Source organism: Armigeres subalbatus, chromosome 3 (assembly GCF_024139115.2).
Source record: "Armigeres subalbatus isolate Guangzhou_Male chromosome 3, GZ_Asu_2, whole genome shotgun sequence".
NCBI lineage: Eukaryota > Metazoa > Arthropoda > Insecta > Diptera > Culicidae > Armigeres > Armigeres subalbatus.
In genome coordinates, this window is record NC_085141.1 from 424,785,885 (window position 1) to 424,811,357 (window position 25,473).

The window sequence follows — 25,473 nt, forward strand, 5'->3', positions numbered from 1 at the left end:
ATTTGTCTGACTTGTGCTGCTTGGGTCCTCAAGCCCAACCGAAGAACCTTCCATGCACACTTAATTTTTTTCACCGAGACCTCAGCATTTTTTGTTTATTTTCTCGAGGTGGACACCGTCAGTTTCAGCAAATATGATTTTGGTGAGATCTCAGTTGAAGTGACATTGATGAGATACAGTAAATATTTTGCTGAGAATCAGTAATAATCGAAATTTTTGCCGAAGTTCAGTTCTGAAATGAGCTACAGCGGTACCTGATTTTTACGAGCTTAAAAAAAACTTAGTTTGTAAGTATATTAAACTAACATAATGAAATTTAGGAAAACAGAAACACTTTGTTTTGAGTTAAAACTGTACGATATTACAAAATGAACGGTGACCACATGCTGGTTACGGATTACAAGTGGGTCATCTGGATTAGTCGATTCCCAACGGTTTTAATCGTAGAATCCAGATGGTTTGCTTGAAATCCGTAAGCAGCATTTTAGGGATGATAGTGTTGCGCTGTTCTTTAAAGAACGGGGCTTTATAACCTTGGTTCTTTCGCTTCAGATTGTAAGATGAAGCGATACACGCCCCCATTTTTGAGGAAAAAAGATGAGGGCTGCGAGGCAGCCTGGGTAATCCGCAGGCTTCTCTAGTGACTTGTTATTTCGGTCAGTGGCACAAGAAGTGTTCAGACTTCAGACCCCGCTGATTTCACGCACGCTGTTCAAAAAGGGCTGCCACCATAATTGTGTGAGAGACGTCATTAGGGAGAGTGGAAGTTCACTTGGCTTAGGGGATCGTTGCATTTAATATTTCTGTTCAGCAGTCCAAACACAAAGAGCCGTTGTAGTAGTTTTCTTCTAGCTGCCAACGATTCAAATGAAGGTGCGGCCTTTCTTCATAGGGCGGCAAGTTGGTGAAGTCATTCCAGGGCAGCACATATAAAGCGTATCTAATAAAATTCCGTTGGATATTTAGTACAACGTGGTTTTGTACGTGAAGGTCAGGTTCCGATGCTCATTGGCGACGAGGTAGCTCTGGATCAAGGAGTGCTTCTGATGCGTAGGTGCGTAAAGTGCGACAGTGCAAAAAAAATGCCCCAGATACTGGGAAGATTGTCCGAGAACGTAAAGATGAGGCCGGTGACCCCAATTCCAACTCCTCAGCTTGAAACCGACCTACCCATAAACCGATTTGTTCATGGGATCTGTATTCACCATGCAAAAGTTCTGCCACCGATCTTCGAGACGACTCTTAATTGTCTCCTCTGCAAAAGCGGACCCAAGCCACTGGAGGAGACCGACGCCAGCCATAGTGCGCAGAATCCGATCCCCTTGAATAACGAGAGAGATCCTGTGATCTTCGGAAGTGGTTACAATGAATAAGGCGGTTTGTGGCAGATGGCCGCCTGCGAAAGATGACGTAATGGCAGGTAACTATAGTGTTGGAAATTAAAAATGTGAACAAAATCATATCAAGTGGATTATTAGGAACAAATTGTAGATTCTTCACTTCTAAAACGTTTTTGAGCTTCCCCATATAAGAACTGTGTATTCTCTTCATCTTACAGCTACCAAGAAGCAGTCTATGTAATTTTGTGTTTGTGTCTTTGACTTGTTTCTATGATCGTGGTATAGAGGGTTTGAAAATAAAAAGTGAGGATTTTTATTTTGTATGACCATATGATAGATGGCATTTCGCTCATTATAGTAATTTTGAAGTGGAAATAATGTTTTGAGACTTTAAAAATGTGTTTTCTGTCATTTCATTATTGCTACATATTGAAAAAGAGGTGAGCAAGCCTAGGGCTGAAAACCTTTCAAATAAAGAAAAAAAAAACATATTGAAAAATGAACATTCACATTTCATCCGTATGAGCGTTGGTTGTCAATTCTCGTTCATATTCGCAAAAAAAAACTTCCATTTGGATACCTCAATTGTTTTACCATCGATTCTGTCAATATTACTATCTCCGTTTCAAGAAAAAAAAATCTCACACCATTAAAGATCCATTTTCAAGTTTTTTGTTTGAATATTTTTTGTTGTGGTCGCTCAGTTACGGAAAACGAGTTGTTTGCTATCTCTTCGGGTTTCCTAGTTCGAAACGAGAGCAAGCGTTTATTCATAGAATACTTGCCCAAAACTAATTGGCTAGGAAGTATACCTTCCTGCAAAATTGAGGCTTTCGTTGATATTTGCCTTCCTGGGCAAAAGCTTCTATTTTTCGAAGAAGCTTCAATGCGAGCTTTGGTGTCAACTTCTTACAGTTTTTCAGTGACAATTTGTTACAGTTTATTTTTTTACGTACAGGTTAAGCACTTATATTATCATCCTATTTACTCAAAGAGAAGTGAGAAATGAGGGATGTGAAGTGAGACATCTCATTTCACACTCCTCATCTCATCTCACTTTTCGCAGTGAGAAATGAGAAATGAGGAGAGATAAGTGAGTAGTGAGACGTCTCACTACTCACTTCTCACCCCTTATTTCTTACATCTTACTGTGAAAAGTGAGAAGTGCGAAGTGAGACGCCTTACTACTCACTTCGTGCTTCTCACTTTTCACAGTAAGAAGTGAGAAATGAAGGGTCACAAATGAGACGTCTCACTCCTCACTCCTTATTTCTCACTTCTCACTGTAGAAAGTGAGTACTGCGAAGTGAGAAGGGAGACGTCTCAGTACTCTTTTCGCGCTTCTCACTTTTTACAGTGAGAAGTGAAAAATCAGAAGTGAGAAGTGAGATGTCTCACTACTCACTTCACATTTCTCACTTATCACTGTAAAAAGTACGAAGTGAAAAATGGACAGTGAGACTTCTTAGTACTCTTTTCGCGCATCTCACTTTTTACTTTTACGTTTTTACTTTAGGTCATTTGGTCGTATAGGTCATTTGACTAATTAGGTTTTTTGGTCAAATAGGTCATTTGGCCGAACAGGTCTCACTGTAAAAAGTGAGAAGTGAGTACAGATAAACTTCGATATAACGTACATTCCGATTTCAAAGATGTATGTTATATCGAAGCATTAATAATCATCTTTATTTTACAGTACCTGAATGTTGTTCAACCACGTACTTTGTTGCCGAATATTTATTTCTCTAAAATAAGGTTCAGATTGCTGCTAGAGTGTGAAACAGCTTTTCTTACGAACAATTTCTACAAACTTGTTCGTTTTTAAGAAACATGCCCCTTCTTTTAATGATATCGACTGCCTTCGGGTTTTTAATGAAAAACAAATACATTAATGTCTCGAATTTATCACCCCCTGGCAAATTTTGGGATGATAAAATAGGAAATGTGACATAATAGGGGAAAAATTTATTTTCAAATTTTATAAAAATATGAATAAATATGAATCAGTTTATGCCTTGGGAAGACGTGAACGGAACCCATAATTTTTAGTCGGAAAGGTTTACAAAATCTTGACAGGTTCTCAGAAATGATTCATAATAAACCGCAGGTGGTAAAATTAATTTCATGAAAATCGTTGTTGTTTGCGGTAATATTTACAAAAAATAAAAGGAACAGATAAAATTTTCAAATTTTTGTGACAAAATCGGATCGACAACGTGATAAAATCGGGGGTAGTCAAAATTGGGGAGTGAAAAAATCGGATCGAAATTGTATATGTTGTTTTTGATCAAAAAACCCGACTGAAACGCCAAATAAATCATCGAAAAGAGAAATGACCCGAAAAATTGGATTCCTTATTAACATTAATTAAAAGCAAGAGAAATAATTTGTGAACACAGGGCTTGCTTTTCCTAACCCTTTTTCGGATAAATATTCATAAATTGGTTAGCTGCGGTCTTTAGCGGATTTAAACTAGGAAAAAAAAACTGATATCCCACCAATTTAGGTAAATCTTGGCCAAACTTCCGATGGAATTCCTAAAGCAGATCCTGAAGGCAATTCCGGACAAATGCAGGGGTTTTTCTTCGTAAATTCCTTTGAGAATTTCTCTCGAAATTTCTTCAGGATTTTTTACCTTTAGTAAAACTATTCAAAATACCTGAATTCTATCCGATAATTTGTTACTATATCGAAGAAAGGAATAGTTTCTGATGGGGCTACAAAAGAAATTTCCGAAGGACTACTTAAAAATCTTTCCGGATGAATTCCTGTCTTTATTTCCGAAGGAATATTGGAAAGAAATTATGAAGGCATTTCCAACAACATGTTTGAAGGAATTTTTGATGGAATTTTGAACGGAATAGTCAAAGATTTCCCAAAGAGATTTCCGAAAAAAAATCCATAGGAATTAAGAAAGGATTTTCTAAAAGAATTCTCGAAGGTATTCCTAAAGGAATTATTTTATATTAAATTAAAAATTATTTCCTAAAGGAATTCCTAAAAATGTTTGAAGGAACTTGGAATTTCTATAGAAATGATGTATGGAAATTATGAAAATAATTCCGGAGGAATTCCTAAAGGAATTTCTGGAGCAATTCCCAAGGCGATTTCTGGAAGAGTCGCTGAATAAATTTAAGAGGAATGTTTTAAGGTTTTCCCTACTGAATCTAACGGAGAATGTTCTGCAAAATTTGCTGGCGAATGGCCTAAAGGCATTTCTGGAGACTTTTTTTCTATGAATTCCTGAAATAATTTCTTAAGAAATTCCTTATTTCTTCTATTTCTTAAGGAACTCCTAAATGAATTCCTAAAAAAATTCAAAGAAATTTATAAAATAATTTCTGAAGAAATTCCTACGTGAAATTCGAAACCTAAAGAAATTTCCAAAGGAATTCCGAAAGAATCCCCAAGAAATATTTGAAGGGATTTCCGAAAGAAATTCCAAAATGTTTTCCACAGGTATTTCTAAAGGAATTTGCTATTTGTAAGCAAGTGTGAGAAATGAGAGGTTAGAAGTGAGACGTCTCACTTCTCATTTATTATTTCTCACTGTGAAAAGTTAGAAGAATGTCGTCTCACTTGTACTCACTTCTGATAAATGAGAAGTGGGAATTAAGTAGTAAGAAGTGAGACGTCACACTTTTCACACCTCATTTCTCACTTTTCAAATTACCTATTCGGCCAAATAATCTGTTCGACCAAATGACCTGCTCGACCAAATGATATGTTTGGCCAAATGTTCTGTTCGACCAAACATCCTATTCGGTCAAATGTCCTATTCAGCCAAATGTCATATTCGGCCAAGTGTCCTATTCGGCCAAATGTCATATTCTGTCAAGTTACCTATTCGGCCAAATGTCCTATTCGGCCAAAAGACCTTTTCGGCCAAATGTCCTATTCGGCCAAATGTCCTATTCGGCCAAATGTCCTATTCGGCCAAACGACCTATTCGGTATCAAGGCCTCTAATACTTATGACTTTCATTCCTTCCGATATAAAATAATAAAACATTTATTCTTTTCACGTACAGATAAAATTACAAATATAATTATAAACGCTCAGCAAGAAATAACTCTCCAATAACATTCGAAAGCAATAAAGGGGACGAGCGTTTTTTATACGGCTTGAGTCGTTCTCGAGTGTGATATCGAGTGTCCATAATGCCAAAACATGACGACATTCTTGACACACTCGAACGACATTTCGTTTTCGAGATCGAATCGAAAGCCGTTATGCCAAACATGCTCGATTCGATATTCGAATTTTGTGCAAATCGAGATGTGCGATGGCACTCCAGGATTGTGTGACCAATTCGAGAAACAGGATTCTAGCCGCGGGGGTTTTGTGGGTGGACAGATGTTTGCGTTTTTGATTGTTTTTGAAAATATCACTAGGCACTTCCACAATTCAATCATTTGTTTGAGAAACTGTATATGTCTATCCATTTTACACAATTCCAAGAAAACAGCAAAATACTGATTATAAGCAATTTCTCACTGAATATTTCGGCTTCTTCGATACAGATCAATAGTTTTAGTAAAAATTCTACGCCCTGGGATACTTCCAGTTCGGAAACGGCAAGCAGTACTCAACCATTGCTCTTCATAGTGCGTGTACATGCAGTTTCTTAAACAAACGAAAATGTTTTCATTGATTTCCGAACACATTTTTTTGTCAGGAGGATTCAGAATATAAAAAAAAATCATTTAGGCTACAAATGTCACACATGTAGTGTCTAAAACAAATAGTTCAGTTGTTAACTGCGATGTTTTTGAGTCAAGATAACATTTTTGCATTCGTATAACATGAGGCTAACACAAATTGAGACATTTTCCAACCCAAAAATTCTTTAGACTGGTCCGATAATCGAACCTAGACACCCTCAACGTGGCATCTTATCGCTAGGCTAGGCTATGCTAACCATATTCCAAAATTATGTTTCAAATATATTTTGTGTAACAAAATATTACCAATGGCACAAAATGTAATAATTCCTACGGCTAATATGAACCCGTTCGAATGAGAATGGAATAGACACCCCAAATACGATGAATCATGCGCACCTTTTGATTTAATGTTCCTTCGTACACGCGTCGTACTGTCGCAAATAGCCACTAATTTGCATAATTGGAAGTATGGCAAAACTGCTTCAATTCCTGAGCACGTATTTAAGAGTGCGATAGAGAGAAAGTAAAAGCCGAATATTTACATACACAAAAATTGAACCAAATTGCCATCTCATTGTATTTTTTTCAAATAAATGCAATTTATCGGTCAATAAGCTCGACATTCAGATGCAGCGAGGTAGTTTAAATTGAATTAACTGAAACCAACTGAGGATCTGAGTACGTGATATTCCATCATGAGGCTTGTCTTGTAGTTTTCACAAATTACAATAAATAGGATATCGAGTGCAACTTGAAGAATCGACTTTCATTAGTAAATTAGGTCGTATTCGTTTTGTAAGAATCCACAAAGCTAGCAGTTTTTCGTCCCATTTATTGGATCTTTTTTAAGGAAAATAGAGTATTATTATTAGAATACGGGAGGAACGTACTCAATTTGTCGTTTTTATTGGCTAGAAGATAATATGGAAACGATGATTGTAAACAGAAGTTTGTCGAGTGAAATGGGGATCAGTGATAGATTCAAATAATTAATTATTTAATCATAATTATTTTATCATATCAAGAATCTAATGATTCCACACTACCGCAAAAATGTGGCATACTGCAACGATAGGACGTTTCCCCCTAGTAGCAAGAAATGTGGAAGCACAGTTGTGGCAGTTTACGCTTTCCACAATTTATTCACCCAGCGAGAAAATCTAAAATCAAACGATTAATTACTAACTAGTTTGGCAAAGAGCCCAAAAATGCCCGAACACAAAAAAAAAACTCCACTGGACCTCAACTCACGGGCCACCGGTTCGTCCAATCCAATGAAATTGAAGTCGCTCCATAAAAGAAAAACACAACTATATAATAGTGAAAGAAGTGAAACGATTGGACACACTGAACTTGTTCGCAGTTTGCAATTGCCATCGTGATGCCTTCCCATAGTGAGGAAAACGAGCGACGAAAAAAAGGAAATTTACCAATCCGAAAGTGATCTTTACCGTTAATAACAGACAGCAGGGGCAGTTTCAGTTTTAATATTATTTTTTTGTCAAATATTGTAGTTTAATTGTAAGTAAGGGTGTTTTTCGGAACGGTTGTAAATTTAAAATGCAAATTATACGCACCTCACACGTCACTTAAAATGATAAGCGCAAAAATTTTATCGCTATCGCATCACGTTTCCTCCTACAGATTGTTATCACGCCTAATCGAGTTAGCCTTGACTTGTTCACTTCTATACTCGGAAAGCCATCTAATTATCTCACGCTCTCACTTTGTGTACTTATCCAGCTTGCTACGACCGAATGATGACGATGGGTCGATTGTTTAAACAATTTGTTAGCACATCAAAAGCTGCACATTTTCGTTCAATAGTGTACAAACTAAACACCGCTTTCGACGCTAAGGACGGTAGGACAGCGATGATGATCTTCCCACTTGGCTACCGACGAGATTCGCTTGCACACCGTTGCAGTTGACGTGACAACTTTCCCGCATCGTCGCACATTCAATGCATATTAGGGGATATATCCACGACCCCCTTTCACCCACTATTTCCGTCGCACCTTCTTCACCTTTCACCAAAGCCCAGAGCCACGAACCGAATCACGTTTCAAACAGAACACACCTTCTGCTACTGACTCTTGCATTGCGGAGATATCACATCATGATCCACCCGCCCAATGAATGTACGGTTAGGTCACAAACTTGATTCGCGTGCACTTCCATCAACCTTGCCAGGTACCGTTTACTAAACAGGGCTCGCAGGGCAAGATAAAATAAAACCGGGAAGTCCGACGACCCGCTGGATGTACAACATCAAAGCCAGGAATGCCACCGCCGGTTGCAAACTGTTGCGGACGGTCGTCAGCCAAGGGACGAGCAGACTAAAACGCGATTCGCTAATCCGGTCTGGTCGAGAGCCACTTCGAAACTCGTGTCATTACCCAAAAGCTCGCAGAGATCACCTCGCGGAGAGACTCGCTCAACCTGCAAAAACTGCCAAACAGACACAGCCGACCAGACATAGGTCGTGTTGCGTCGTCGTTGTCGTTGATGTTGAACGACCCATACCAAAGCACCGCAGCACCGCGCACAGACTACGGAGCGCAGCTGTTTCAAAGCGACGATCATGAAGTAAGTTGAAAACTGTGTCCCTATATGGACTAAGCTGGCTGCACACTGTTTCATGGGGTGCGATTCCGTGACCGAAAATGGTTTATTCTGGAAGACTAATTTTGAAAATAATATTTATATCGATGTAATTTTAGAGTTATGTTTCATTTGTAAAATTAAACTGATTGAATAGGGTAAAGTGCCCAATAGTGGACTCCCAACCAATAGTGGACCCTCCAGCCATTTTGCATTTTTACAGCACAATGTAATACAACAATTCTATAAAAAAATAAACACGAGAGTGTCCATTATAGGAATATTTTGAGAGTCCATAATAGGGAAGAAAAACGTCCCGAAACGGAACATAAAAATCAAATAAAGTGTCGACTATAGGGAAGCAATTCCCTATTATGGACCCCCAGGGGGTCTACTATAAGGCAAATTCAGTCGAACTTTAAAATGTTAATTTCAAATAATAACGTCAAGTATTTGAGTGTTTTAAGTATGTATCGTGAAGAGGAGATGCAGAGCTTGATATTGGATATCACGCAAAATTGATATTTTGAAAATGTCTACTCTTTATGGCAGGAAGAGCAAAATTTCGCTACTAGGGGGTCTACTATTGGGCATTTTACCATATTTTGTCGTGAATACGAGTCGAAAAACTCACGAGAAATTTCGTCATTTACCTTGTTACAGATTTCTTGAATAAATCAATTGTGTATCCAAAACATCTGGAATAATGATATGAGAACAAAAAAAACACGTTCCACTAGAGTGGGGCGCAGTTGTATGGAAAAATGCAAACTTCATCTAATCAAGTGAGATCAACGTTTTTCTGAATCATTTTGGGACTCCAATAAATTTTGCAAAATATGGGCTCGATTGGTTGCTTTCCGCATCGCGTATCAAATTTATATGGAGATTAGTATAGAAAAACGTAGGGAAGACTGGGGAGACTTGACACCCTTTTCTGATTTCAGATGTATCACAGCCAAAAATAAATAAACATACGCGATTTCCACACAGACTCTCTAAGAAATATAGTATTTAACTTTACTGATGTATGACAGCCCTTAAATTATTGTTGTTATTGATACACAATCGATTTTTTGGAGTGCTGTCAAAAGTCGACTTTCTAAATATTCGAGGGAAATTGGTCCCTCTCCAAGAACTTGCTTTGATAAAACTAGAAAGGTGCCTTCAGATTTTTTTTAACTATTTTTCCTTCGAATTGCGCGGAATTTTCGAATTGCTGTGCGTAGACTAAAAGATGCAAAAACACTTTGCCGAAGAAGGAACGTAGCTTGAAGGTCTACAAAAAATGCTATTACGCTTCGAAAATTTATTGTTCAAACCATATGCAAGAAATCAATGTTTCAGAGGGCAAAACCCATTTTCCTTCTAATCGGAATTTTTACTTTGTGAAATCATTCCGAATATCTCCCATTAGCTCCAAAGTCCTATAAAATCAATAATTTTGAAATAACACTCAGTTAAATTATTGGTCCACGTGCTGGCAGAATAAACGATTTTTTGTATATGGTTTGTTTCTTTTGCTTGATTGACCAGAACAATCGTAATTGCACAGAGATGGAGCATGGGAGTTGCCAACCTCAAAGTTCCAGTCCGCGATCTCTAAACTTTTCAATGGTCAATTACGGAGCCCTCCACGTCCTCACGGTCATAGGGGATGGTGAACAAATGATCAGTGGCGCCGGGAGTGGGTGGGACAGGTAGGACATGTCCTACGCACGAAAAATCATGGGTAGGACAACCTGAGCATTGTCCTACCCATGATTCTAAAGAGATAACAAACAATAAATGAAACAATCTGCACTATGTGCTATATTAATAGCTGCTTCCCATTTTTAGGATAATTTCCTATATACTGGCTTTCAAACGTACGGTTTGTCTTCATTGTCATTGACATCATTTATTCCAAAGCAATTCGAAATAGTTTATTGTCGTTAAACGTTACTTATTACAGTTTATGTATATCTTGCCAATCATCTGTCATGAAGAACATGTTAGCGACTTTTTTCAAATCTCATGGCTCATTGAGTTGGCCTGGTGTGCTTAGGAAATTGTTTTAAACTACCATGAAGAGGTTTTTTTCGAGTTTCCAGCAAAACATTTTTTAAATTCCTATAAAACAAATTCAGAATTCTCGCGAAAATTTGTTCAGCATTTCCATGGATTTTTTTTCAAAATTTTCTTTGGGAAATCTTCGGAATTTCCTCGGGAGATTCTTTGGAATTTCGTCGAAAAATTGTCCGGAATTTAATTCGAAATATCTTTAAGAAACTTTTCGGAATTCCCTCGGGAATCGCTTCCGAATTCTCCGGAGAAACTTCCCAAAATTTCCTTTGGAAACGCTTCCGGATTCCCAAGAAAGAGTCCCTCCGGTAAAAATCATCGGGAAACTCTTCAAAATTTCCTCGAGAAATACTTCGGAATTACTTTGTGAGTTTCTTCACACTGTTTTCGGGAAACTCCTCAAAATTTGCTCAAAGAACTCTATGAAATGTGCTCGACTCGTCGGAATGTTCTATAAAAACTTTATCGGGAAACCTTTCGATTTTTTTTTGGAAAACTTTTCGAAATTTTCTTGGGAAACTCTACCAAATTCCAAGAAGAAATTTGTTGAATAATTATTTGCGAGCTTCTTAGGGGAAAATGTTACACGGTTTAAACGACTGTTGTGTTCCTTGTCTTCTAAAAGGACGACAACAGTCTTTTAAATCGTGAGAAATTTGTCGGGAAGCTCTTAGAATTTATTTTAAAATTAAGAATTTACTTGGGAAACACTTCGAAATTTTTACGGGAAAATCTACGGAATCGCTTTGCGAAACCATTCCTTTCCTCGGAAAATCTTTTGAATTTCCCCGGGAAAATCCATGTTATTGATTTGAGACACTTTTCAAAATTTTCTCGGGAAATTTGTCGGAAATCCCACGGAAAATTGTATGAAAATTCTTCAGGAAACTCTTCGGATCAGATAACTATTCAGTTTTCTTTGAAAACTTTTCGGAATTTCCTCGAGAAACGATTCCGAATTTCCAAAGGAAATTTTATTTTCTCCTTTAAAAAACTCTACTAAGGGAAGAAAACTCCTCAGGAAACTCGTAGAGATTTTTTCAAGAAACTCTTTAATTTCCTTGCTAAACTTTTCGGAAGTTTCCTGAAAAGCGTTCAGAACTTCCTCAATAAACTCTTTAGAATTTATTTGGGAAACTTTTCGGAAATACCTCGGGAAACGCTTCCAAATTATCTGAAGAAACTCTTCGTAATTTCTTCAGGAAACGCTTCGGACTTCGCAAGGATTTTTTCGAATTTTTCCAGGAAGTTCCTTCCAAAAATCCTCGGGTATCTCCTCGGAATTTCGTTGGGAAATACTTCGAAGGTTCCTCGGGAAAATGTTTAGAATTACTTTGAGAAACTCTTCGGAATTTCATCGAAAAAATCTACGTACTTAATTTGGATAAACTCGTTACAATTTCATCGGGAAGCTTTCGAAATTACCTCGAAAAAATCTACGAGGTGGTTGGAATTTTCACGAAACACTCTTAAGAAATCCCTCAGGAAAATCTACGTAATTAATTTGGAAAACTTTTCAAAATTTTCTAGAGAAACGCTTTGAAACTTTCTCGTAAATTCTACGGAATTTTGTCGGTTAACTCGGATCATTATATGATAATGGAGGATATTTGACTGAACACAGATAAATTCGATCAGCATTCAGAGCTTTGTGTGAAACGTACTCTATTAATGCCTCGTTTCAAAATTGCCGTTTTCTTAAATGTTCGTTGGGGCAAATTTTGTCCTACCCACGTCTTGGAACCCGACCGCGCCTCTGCAAATGATGATGCAGTCACTTGCCCATTGCAAGCCGAGTTTACCTCTACGTTTTTAAAACGACCGTATAAAAAAATCCGTTTAAAAATATAATCGGGTGTTTCGTGCTGTGCCCTTATGCCAATCAGTGCCTGGTCTAGTTTACGGAAGACCCAATAATAAATAACGATGAATATATGTCTAAAATAAACGAAAATTATCATTGTACTTCTATTCTGATCTACTGTGATGTCCATTGGGTTAACATCGGGCATATGACAAATTTTCTCATCATGGTGGTGGTGTTTTGTATTGTCGTTTTCACGACATCGGAGCACACTAGTCTGGGATGCGATGGTAGGGAACAGCTTCGACAAGTCGGCACCAGCATTTCAAAAGGGCTAAACTGCTTTTGTAAGCAAAAGCTTTTCACGTTAAAGACGGGCTAATTTGAGCCCACTCACGTAATTCAACACAACTGATGAAAGCACCAAATACTTTTATTTTATTAAATGGCGCTTTTGAAATGGTAGTGCCGAAGTGGTTGGCTGATTTCGGTAAGTTACCAGACTCATCTGATTACTGATTTTGATGTACGGAATGAACATGTTGCTCCAGTTCGATTCATACGACTCAAACGCCGTTCGGTGTTCCAGGGAAATATTTTTTCCACAGCTCGCAAACAACTGATTTAACGTTCCCGTAGCATCATGTGTTCCGCCACATCGACATTCAGAATTTCAGGAGGCAAATTGTACATTTGCTCTGTCTCCTAAAAGACAGGAATGGGAAATTGTTTATTCTTCGCGATAATCGAATGTTTAAGGTTATGAGAGGAATTCATTCATTGTATCGCAATAGGCGTTATAGCAAGACATCATTTTGTTCAAAGGCCAATTTTTGGCATAGTCTGTTCTATGATAGTGTAAAATAAATGTCTATGACTATGTGACTAGACTCAAAATAGTGACCAAGTCACATAGAAGTGACTCGCTACGAGGCCTGCACTTACGACAAAACTAGTTTGATTTGCTGGACACGAAATTTATGCACTTCGACTGCATTTGGTCGGACTGGCACTACGCTGAAATCAACGATCAGCGTATTTTTGCGAATAGCATCCATTTCTGGATAACATTAGACAACTGTAAGCGAAGGCGACGATGAAAAACGTAACCGAATTGATTTGGAGCTAGCTTATAATTGTACTTGACTTATTATAGCTGGTAACTGTTAGAATTCGAAATGAGCGAAACCACAGCCATTGAACCTAAGCCCCAGATTCCAAAAAAACGCTTCCCGAGCAGGAGCGACAACCTCGATAATAGAAATTGGTATGATTTAGCCTTGCATAAGAGGTAAAATACCAAAAAATTATACCAAAAACTTATATGCAGAATACTTGAGGCATACAATGTTTAGGTATTTCAATACCAAACGAATAATAATTGGTTATGCATTTGGTATTGAAATTCAATTCAATAACTGGGTTTGCTATGGCTTAAGTATTGTGCATATTAGTTTTTGGTATTATTCCTTTGGTATTTTACCTCTTATGCAGGGCTAGTTCATAACAGAGTATGGTATCAATAACAGAATTAAGTATTATTAAGCCAATTTCTCCTGCTCGGGTTGGACTCGTGGCGAGTGCAGAGGTGTTCTCGTCTTGCAGTGGGCGAATGATTTCATCATCAATCCCTTCACATCTGCGATAGACCGTGAGGGCGTGGCCAGCGCCGTTATCAATCATATAAAATACTAGAGCTTTTGGATTGTGCACATTGAGGTTAGAGAACTAATCCCATGCTTCCATCCATTGGTTCCCTGTGCAATTGCGATTGTTCTGGTCAATAACGGAGTAGCAACTACGAAATGCACGGTCATCATGCTCATGCTCATCCACAGTTTCAACTTTTCGTTTCAATGAGACCAAAGCAAGCTTTTCTCGGGCCAAGTAAGATTTTTTTTTCGTTGTTTATGTTGAGGATCATCTTTCACCTATCAATCTTTCTCTACAATTTTCCCTTGGATGATAAACGAAAATCTTGCCTATTAGATGAAAATCCTTTTTCGTTTCATCACTTTTACCCACTCACTCATTTTTCGCGAGAGTTATCGCAGAACAAATACAAAATTATATGGCCGGGATTCGAACCCAGAATAGTAACAATAATAGCCGCAGTGATGCGCTTACTCTAGCCACACCACCACGCTATCTGTATGAAAGCATTAGGTTATTTTTGTTCTACATAAGCTACTACCATTTGCATTGAAGATGCCACGAAAATACTCGAATATGAAAGAAAAAGAGCAAACCAACGTTTGGCGGCAATCGAAGTGAGCGAAAAATGTTTATCATTCATCAGGCTGTTTTTCTTTCCCGAAAAGCGATTTCTCCCCGAAAATTTTCGTGAGGGAGCATCCTGTGCTCCTGAGATTGAGTGAGCGATACGAACCCTGACTCATAGCACATTGCTCTTTGTTACCTCCATGTTAATGTGGTTGTATATTCTTTCTTCCTGAACATTTATAATAATTGATATTCCTGGGTTCAAGATGATGCATGTAGATATGCAGATGATGCAGTCCTTTCACCAGCGTAGCTTTCTTCGCCTCCCATTTTTAAACGAAAGGTCGTCTGCTATAGTGAACGAGACAGTAGCAGCACAACTGGAAGCCGGGGCAACTCATGAGCCATTATATGTAACAGTAAATATCAACCGTTTCGAGAACGGGTCACGTAGCTTGGAGACTTGAGATGATGATTCAGACGACAGAATCCAAGTAAAAATTTTCATTGGTCAATACATAAATGATGTTGAAGAAGCTGTTCGGTAAGTGACGGTACACACATTTCGCCGGGGTACCGGTCAAGGACTTTCCGTCCGGGTTACCATCCTCGTCGGTTTGAATAACCGCTCCTGTTTACGTCATTGGGGGTACGAATACTGATCGAACCGATAACTGTTCGTTCGAAGCTAGGCTAGACAATCAACGCAACGGTTCTTGAGAAAAGAAATCGGGTGAACAGACTCGTCTCAATCTTCACTCTGTCATACCGGACGGATAGCAGAAGTCCCATCACACGATGCCAGGAGTGCCCAATTTACCATTCATGGCGGGATCAGCGAAGATGCTAAGACTAGTACATGTGGGAGATGTGATGAATGTTGAAGTTTTTTCCTAAAGTGCAGGATCCAGGAAAACGAAGAATCCTGGAAGCATTTGTGTGAATCAGCACCGGAAGATACATGAGCTTCATGGAGCTGGCTACACCACTAACGGATCCGCAAAAAAGAAAAGTTTTGAATGGATTTACCCTTGTCGGCTGGAGTAAATAGTCACGGATGTAACTTCCTTCCGTCTTGTCCAAGGCGGGGAGCCTTAAGTCCAGGGCATAGCAAGTATTGTCGAGTGCGACGAGTAGTGGTGACGGCTCGCTTTGTCAAATGGTGATTCTGTCGTCTTGGCAAAGACCGTTGACCGCGAAAACATGTTATTGACATAATTAGACCTCACCAACGATGCTCAATTTTCCATCTGAATGCCTTCAACATACAAAATAATTGCACGCAAATATTTGATCGGTCAATTTACTACTGAACTGGCCTACCCGGGGATCACAGAACGTATAGAACACTTCACGTCCAAAATCGCCAATCAATTAATCCACGGAACAAACTAAAAGATCGTGCCTTTCTTCCAACACGGCGGGATCAAAGGAAACGAACCCGGAATGTAAGGAGTCCTCGAATAAATGTTTCGATTTCTTGTTGGGAATAGTTGTCTTGGGACCGTTCAACCACTTTTTGACAGCAGATCAATTTTGATCAACTTCAAACCTGTAATTTAAATTAAATCTCGGATGTTGGTATCGGATAACTAACGAACTATTTTCCTAACAAATTTACTGACTACTATGTGGCCAGGCTGAATAATCGACTATGTGGCGAGGCAGGAATAATCGTCTGGATTGCTCTTCTGCAATGCAGAGAATCTTATCTACATGTATACGTAGTATACACTGTGGGGATTGTTTAAATAAAGAGGACGTTCACCGAGCAACATCGCTAACCAGCTCATGGCTTGCTATGATGTGAAAGGCATAAAGTTTCTCACCCCATTCCCGGCATAACATACAGCGTACAACTACATCGATTAATTCTCGCTTAACTTTTCAAAAGGACCTAAGTAACATTTTTTTCATGATTTAATTTGAGTACTGCAATCAAAATCTTTCATGTTGTTCTGTTGATTGCGCTATTCAAATTAATTCATGAAAAAATGTTACTTAGGTCCTTTTGAAAAGTTAAGCGAGAATTGATATTTATTGTAAGAAGCAATTTTCCCTGAATTTTATAAGCTAGGTAATATTCCAATGGGTTTACATAAATGTTTAAAGAAGCGTTTTAGTGACTTAACCTTCCGGAACTCGCATCAACTTTCATAACACGGAAACTCGCATGTTGTAAAAAGTACAACAGTCCGAAAATCCACCATATTGAAGCCAATTAAAATGATATCGAAGTGATTTTTTCGGGAAAATAATAAAGATATATACTCTCATTAAGGACATTATTTAGGTTCAGTTAATCTTATGCTGGTCCTCCGGAAGATCCAGAACCAACGGAATACCGGTGAAAATAGTTAATTTCCTTAATTATCGGCTCGATGTGTCCTATAGATAACATATCCAAGAATCCCGGCAAAGTGAAAATGAATACAGAATTCATCTATAACCCTCTTGTGACTCTGTAAGTCAAGGAAATAATTGATTTGGAACTCGTCCACTTGGCGGCGCTAGTTTATATGATACTACCAGTTCGGTTCGACATCTCGCGATCTATGTGATTTAGAAAGTCGCCGTATTCTACAAAGTTGTTCGGGGGTTTGAAACCAATATGTTGAGAAACCATTTGGTTTAGAATTCACCCGCAAGGCGGCGCTAGTGTATATGCGAGATCAGTTTGATTCGATATCTTTGGATCTGTGGCATTTAGAAAGTTGCCGTCTTCTACAAAGTTGTTCGAGGGCTTGAAACCAATATGTTGAGAAATCGTTTGCTTTAGAATTCATCCGCAAGGCGGCGCTAGTGTATATGCGAGATCAGTTTGGTTCCAAATCTTTGGACCTGTGGCATTTAGAAAGTTGCTGTCTTCTACAAAGTTGTTAGGGGGTTTGAAACCAATATGATGAGTAACCATTTGGTTTAGAATTCACCCGCAAGGCGGCGCAAATGTATATGCGAGATCAGTTTGGTTCGATATCTTGGAATCTGTGTAATTCAGAAAGTTGCCGTCATTTACAAAGTTGTTCGGGGATCATTCGCAAGGCGGCGCTTGTGTGTATAAGAGATCAGTTTGGCTCGATATCTTGAGATCTGTGGCATTTAGAAAAATGCCGTCTTCTACAAAGTTGTTCGGGATTGGAAACCAATGTGTTGAGAAACTGTTTAATTTAGAATTCATCCGCAAAGTGGCGCTAGTGTATATGAGAAACCATTTTCCTCGATATTTTGGGATCTTTAGGATTTAGAAAGTTGTTATCCTGTACTAAGTTGTTCGAGGATTGGTAATCAATATGTTTAGAAACTGTTTAGTTTAGATTTCATCCGCAATGTGGCACTAGTGCATATGTGACCACCAGGTAAGTTATATTCCCCCGGATCTGTGACAGTAAAGGAGGAACTTGTCTTCTTCACAGCTGTTCTGGGATTGGAAACCAATATGCTGAAACACTGTTTAGTTTGGAATATATCTCAGGATCTATAGGATTTTGAATGTTGCCGTTATTTACCAAGTTATTCGAGAATTGGAAACCAAAGTGTTGAGAAAATCGGGCTAGGTAGTTATATGGCTGCCGCTTCCGCATCATACACAGTATGTCTTGAACCCACTAACTGATATAATTTGAAATGAACAAAATGCTCGTTTCCTGCATTCAATTAGAATTTCGCCAATAGCTTTCCTGACACTTTGGCAACTTAACTAAAACCTAACTCAAAAATTTCTATAAAATTCCGCGAGAACTCGTGGCTAGCAGGTTTCAGTCCCCTACATTAACTTGCATTGACCCAACAAATGAGGTCACAAGGTATTGTACATTGAAGATAAATGCTAGTACTCAATAGGCATCTGATGGTTCTCTGTGCAAGGACAGCTAATCTGGACATAATAGAGTATCAACTACGGGCCGTCATTCAAGCTCAAGCTCAATTAGAAACCAACGGGTGGAATAGCTTGTTAGCTTTGATTTCATCAGCTTATGTAGTTTCGTTAGATATCTCCGGATCTACGAGATTTCGGAAGTTGTCTACTTGTCCGGGCATTGGAAATTAATATGTTAAAAAACTATTTAGTTTGTATGGAATGCATCTACTTTATGGTGTTTTTGAGTAGGTATGATACTACAATAAATTACTTTTAGAAATTCAAGTAGCATTGAAAATATATCATCCTTGTTGAATAACTCTACTTAGATATTCAATAACTCCCACATACCTCATTTTCTTATCAATATCAATGACTATTATTTTGGTATTATGATAAAAAAAAACTCATAATTCATTTGTTATTATTATACCACAGATGAGCTTACCTATGGTAAAGGTGATGACCTTTATAGAATTATTGTGTGGTAAAAAGAACTGGCTACAGCTTAACACTCAGGTCATTATTAGAAAGGGTTTGGAAAAAAATGCGCTGCTCCTGGACAAACTTTACGGAATGACTTTTCACGACGTTTCGGGTTATCTGGAAGACCATCTAGTGCCCATCTGTGGTCATGACTGTGTAAGAATTGAGAATCACCTCTAAGATCACCTTCAGAAATGGTTGAGCAAAAATTGCCCTGCTCTAGAATGAACTTTACAAAATGACCATTTTGCAAGCGTTCCGGGTTTTTCGGAGGACCATTTGGTGCCCGTCTACGGTCATAGACAGTAAAGAACTGTGAATTAACTCCAAGATCACCGTCAGATGTAGTTTAGAAAATAATTGCGCAGATTTGGGACGAACTTGATCAAAAGACAATTTCTACGGACGGGTTTTTCGGAAGGCCGTCTGGTGGCCCTCCTTAGCCGTGCAGTAAGATGCGCGGCTACAAAGCAATACCATGCTGAGGGTGATTGGGTTTCATTCCCGGTCGGTCTAGGAAACTTTCGGGTTGGAAACTATCTCGACTTCCCTGGGCACAAAAGTATCATTATGCTAGCGTTAGCGTCATGATATACGAATGCAAAAATGGTAACTTGGCTTAGAAACCTCGCAGTTAATAACTATAGAAGTGCTTAATGCACACTACGCTGCGAAGTGAAGGGGAAGTGGGGGATGTAATGCCAATAAGAAGAAGAGTCTGGTTGCTACCTGCGGTCATAGCCGGTAAAGTACTATGAATTAACTCCAAGATCACCGTCAGTTATAGTTTAGAAAAAAATGCGCTGCTCTGGGACGAACTTCACAAAATGACCATTTTTACGGACGTTCCGGATATTCCGGAAGGTCGTTTGGTGGCCACCTGCGGTCATAGCCAGTAAAGTACTATGAATTAAATCCAAGATCACCGTCAGCTATAGTTTGGAAAAAATTGCGCTGCTCTGGGACGAACTTTACCGAATGACAAATTTTACGGACGTTCCAGATTTTTCGGAAGATCGTCTGGTGGCCACCTACGGCCATAGATGAGTGAGAACTGCAACATAACTCCCAGGTCATTGTCAGAAACGATATAGAAAAAATCGCGCTATTTTAGAATGAAATGTTAAGACAATAAATGAATTATTCATTATTGGTCACTTTTCTCCGTGCACCTGAGCCTTTAATCAGTTATATTTACCCGAGCCTTCTATCAAATCGCTTTTGATATCTTCGCAATTGATAAAGAACTAATTTTGTGAGGAATACATAATGGTTTGGTGCAAATTGGTCAACGGACTAAAAAGATATCTCACTTTTATTCAATGTGTTGTACTTTTTACAACGGTGCGAGTCCAGGAAGGTTAAATTAACGAGGTGCAGCACGTTTTTCAGTTTCGGCGATTGCTTTTCCGCCACACTACAAATCACCCCGGTATAAACAACATTTCTCTCAATCTCTTTTCTCTCATGCAAATGTTTTTTGATTTTTAATTTTTAATGGAAAATAAAATTTATTTTGTGGAAAATTTTGTGATTGTTATATTTTCGTGGAAAATATTGTAATTATGTATTGACTTATTTATTGAAATTTTAGATTATTTTAATAAAAAAAAAAGATTTCCATTTGGATAGTTCTTCTTTTATAATTCCAATTTTCAATATAAAATTGCTAATCAATTTTTGTTTTGTTTTTAGTTCTTTTATGTTTATGGAAATTTAGCATTGTACAGGGAAATTTTATTTCATTGTTCCTACTCTGATATTTCCTAACTCTTCATGGAAAATTTCTAATTTGTTTTAATAAAAAAAAATGATTGGCTGAAATTTTCATTTTTTAATTTATTTTTTAAACGAATTTCAAAACACGACATTTTTCGCCCAATTTCGACCCTCCGGAACCTCCGTGAACCGACTGAAAGCTGTGTGTGAGGTTGAATTCACACACCGAAGTGGTTCAAGTTGTTTGAGCTTCTCCTCAACGGCCACTGAGCACGTGAGAAGAGGTGACGCGCGCGCTTATACACCATGGTATGGAGCAGCAGAGAGCACTGGAAAGTAAATTGAGCAAGTTAGCTACCTTTGTTTTGTGTGCACCTTTCGTCGTTGCTTTGATGCACATCAGAGGTGTTCAGGTTTCAAGTAGGTAGGTACGGCATTCGACGGTCGAGCGTTCTAATGTCGTTGTCCTGTTCGTCAGATGTTGTTAACCGGCTTTTCAACATTTTCGAACGATGATAGCGCAGTCCAACAGATGGTCAACGAGGGTTGAAGATGGTTGGATTAAGATACCATTGTGTCTAGAAGACGTACTTGGCTTGTCGATACCATCGCCTCTTAAGGTTCCGGACTTCTGGTTCAGTAAATGCCAGCGCGCAAAACATTTCTTAACGTTACACAATTCAAGTGGTGGAAGTTTATTATATGCGTTTATTAGCTTTGTGTGCAATCGTCTTGAATTATCTTTAGTTCTCGTGCATGCTTTGACGACAGTATCTATTACAATTGGACTAAGTACTGCGACTTTGATGTTGCTACAGTATGCAATTGACACAGCAGTAAACGCGCCATGAATGGTAAGTGGGTCAATTTAACGGCCGTGCTGTGATGTAACAGCCCTTGTTGAAAAAAGTCGCATCTTCAGATGACAATGGGTGGGACACGTACTGGTGCTTCTGTTTTGCTTTTGGTTAGTGGACGGACAATTTTATAAAAGAAGCGATTTATTTGATTATAGACGAGACAATCTAACTTCCCACTTCCAGTCACTTTGCGACGATAAAAAAGTATATAGCTGCAACTTTTGTTATTTGACATGCATCTCATCGACGCAAATATTTGTCCAATTGTGCAGCTTGAATATTTATAATATTTCTAGATTTGATAACGTGAAATAAGTGAAAATTAAACTTTGTGTACGAGAAAGGCGAACAATATTTTCATTTATGAAAAGTTTACTATATTACTGTATGTATTCCGTTTTCTGGTACAAATAAGAAGGTTACGGTTACAAATAAGTAGAATAAAGTATCAACTCCGCCAAAACCTATGCACTAATAGTGTACGGGCTCAAGGGGCCTTCTACAGCGTGAAGATAAAATTATGTCATTTTCTTTTTTTATTTTAGTATTATTTTTGGCTTAAGCAACCGTAAAGCAACCACCTAATCGACAGTCTAGTTCTTACTAAACGGAATTAGTAAGATTTTACAGATTTTTATTATATTAAGGCATTGTGAAGGCCTAATGTGATGGATTAAGACAAACGAACTTAAATCACTATTTTTGTATTTGGAAAATGTTAATTGAAAGAATATATAAATATCGCGGAAAAATACTCACCTATCGATTGCTCATAGCTCGGATTGTTCATCATATCTGTGAAATGTCTATGCCCAAATGATCTTGAAAACCACAACCCCAATAAGGCGATTCAAGGTCCACTTTCGGTCATGGTCTTCCGCATTACGTAGATGGTCACTCAAAAAAAAAGCTGCGAATCATATACAATACATGTTCTGTAAACAGAATTTCATTCGACAATATCGAGTACGGGCACCAAACGGCTACAACAACACATGACTACAGATCCATAAATAAACGTATCCAAAGGGCATCAGCCACCATCATCGATAGGCTGCTGCTACGGAGTTCTCTCGAGAAGAGTATTACAAACTTGCATCTACATCCAGCACACCACTTCACACTTCACCACCACACTCACAAGGGGCCACAAAAAGCGGCTTGCCGTTGCCACTAAAATAATAAAATAAACAGCAAAAGCCCCGTACCCAAAGCCAATCGAAAGCACCATGCATAAACACTGTATTTACACAGCCAACAAACACCGCGCGGCCTATCGAATCGCGCTTACTCAACTCAAACGAGTCAGCGCAAAACTGAGCCGCTAAATTTGCTTAATTGTTTAACCATGCCAATAATAACAACAGCACCAGTAAGCAGCCACTCGATTGCATACAGCGCTCTTCCCCAAACAACGTTCAAATTTGATAAGACGCGCAGCTTATTGATTATGATTCCGTACCGTTTTAGAAGCGGATGTGCGACATCCTTCTCCCCAGCTCCTTACTTTCTCACTAAGCTCACCGAACGCGACGAATTGTAGCTGACAGCGTTCGCAGCATAACAACAGCAGAATGGCTCGGTGCGACGCTCTTGACTAAATTAAAGTCAGAAAAACACTCGACTCGACTCAACTCATCGACTCCATTCATTCATTCTTCCTTGCTTCCATCGGACGGAGAACGAACCAAGAGAGTCTGAGGTGTGCGGCCACAGGTTCATGGTGTTATGCTCAGGTTCGCAGGTAGAGCTGACGGAGTGTGCTAAGCGGACTACAGTTTTTCCTTTAATAAGGAGTACTCGAGCGTCCATGTCGGTTGATTTGTAACAATTAGATGTTTATTCGTTTTGGGAGAAGTCTGTGCACCATACTTTAGTAATGCAGAGAACTGAATACTTATGACTGAGCACTTTGATATTTGGAATTGGATTTATCAAAAAGATTTGTCGCTCATCTTTCGTTACAAGTTGATTCAAAACAACTGTTCTATTATGTAGGGAGTCTGTTATCGGAAGTGTAAAATTACAATTGATCAACTTCAACCCCCATTCCATGGAAGCGCATATTTTACGAGGAAACTGTACCTTTTACGCTCATTTGCGACGAACGTTTTTATGGGTTTCAGAGTAAAAGACCAATGATCAAAATGTGGTTGTGAGAGAAATAAGGATGTTTGTTTATCCACTGCATTCATATACTGAAGCTTACGGTGAGGGATTATTATGGGATGTTTTATCCTATAAAGTATTACAGGACGTAAAATAGTTGTTCCAATTTCTACTATGAGCGTGTCATGAGAAAACGGAACTCCTGACGGCATTTCCAACAATAAATTTATCCAAGAATATCTTTGAACATTCCTCCAATTATTTTTTCGGAATCTAGTCAAGGGATTTTTCCAGAAAATCCTCTGGAAATTACTTCGGAGATAAATCCAGCAATTCCTTTGAAGATTCCCCAATACATTCTTTTGAAAATACTAAGAAAATTTCAAAAATATCTTCGGAAAAAAGAAGTTTTTTTCATAAATTTCTTTGGAAATTTAATTAAGAATTCCTTTTACTTTTTTATTTGAAATTTTATTTCGGAAATTCCTTAGAAACTTCATCCAGGAAATCCACCCGAAATTCTTTAATTAAAACAATATGAAATTTCTTCCGAAATTCCTGCAGGAACTTTTCCGGAAATTTTGTTGGATGAGATTTTTTGATAATTTATTAAAGTTTGAAATAGGAAATGCTGAATTTATTTTCAGAAGAGTTTCTAAAGGAAATTTCGAAAGAATATCCAGTTGAAATTTACGAAAGAACTTTTAAACTAATTTCCGAACAATCCTAAAAGAATTTCAGAAGTGACTCCCGAAAAAAAAATCTCAAAAGAATACTGCCGCTAACCGCAAGTCAGCCATATACAGATAAGTCTGGCTTGCAGTTAGCGGCAGAATAGGTCTCAAGGAAGAGGAAGAAATTTCGTAAGAACTCCAATAATAATAATAGGAATACTGTAAGAATTTATTTAAGAAATTCCTGCAATAATTGCAATTTCTAAAAAAAAGTTCGAAGCAATTTCTAAACTAATTTCCGCAGATATTCCTAAAACCATTTCCTAAGGAATTCTCCTAATGGAATTTCGGAAGATTTTCTTGAAGCAATTTTCGTGGGTAAACAATTTTCGATGGTATTTCTAAAAGAATTTCCGGAGAAATTCCTAAATTAATTCGTTAAGAAATTTTCAAAGAAATCTCGGAAGGAGTTTAACTGAAGAAATTCTCAAGACGCAAGTATTGCTTAAGGATTTTTTAAAAGGAATTTTTGAAGGAATGTTATCTTGATGTATTTCCAAAAAATGTCTATCTACAAAGTAGTTTTCTGATAATTTGCCGAATGAATCCCTGGAGGAAATTCCAAAGAAATTATTGGAGGATTTCACATAGTAATACAAGAAATTCGGAAATTCCTTCAGGAGTTCCATCGGAAATTCATATTGGAATTCGTTCTGAAATTTCTGAAACAATTTCTAGCGGAATTACGGGAATCAATGGTATGGAATTCCCGATGGAACACCTGGAAAAATTTCTGAAAGTATTGCTAAAGAAATTCCTCAAATAAATTCCTGAGGAGTTTCTTAAATAATTCTTAGAAATTTTTTGAGAAAAATTTCAAAAGAATTTCTCAAGGAATTTTTTAAGGATGGGGAACTGTTCCGTTTTCCATATCTTCTTCTTCTTCATCTTATTGGCATTACATCCCCCACTGGGACATTGCCGCCTCGCAAGGGCGTAGCCAGAGGGCGGAATGGTGGAATGGTGGAAAGATTGAACGGGCACTGAAATGAATTCCCTTAAAC

The 25,473-nt window shown here is 38.1% G+C and overlaps 1 protein-coding gene across 3 annotated transcripts in view; it reads right to left on the reverse strand.

Annotated features, from left to right (window-relative positions):
• Positions 1-23,224, reverse strand: part of LOC134227394 (echinoderm microtubule-associated protein-like 2) — a 98,945-nt gene extending 75,721 nt beyond the window's left edge. Inside the window, exons 1-2 of one of the 3 annotated variants that reach the window (XM_062708815.1) lie at positions 23,089-23,224; positions 22,386-22,536 (exon numbers count right to left, since the gene is read on the reverse strand). The gene's annotated coding sequence lies outside the window, so the exon portion shown is untranslated. Of the gene's footprint in view, positions 1-7,584; positions 8,402-22,385 lie in introns of those variants that run through there. The other 2 variants (XM_062708812.1, XM_062708814.1) reach the window with 2 other exon arrangements.
• Between the last annotated feature and the right edge of the window lie 2,249 nt (positions 23,225-25,473).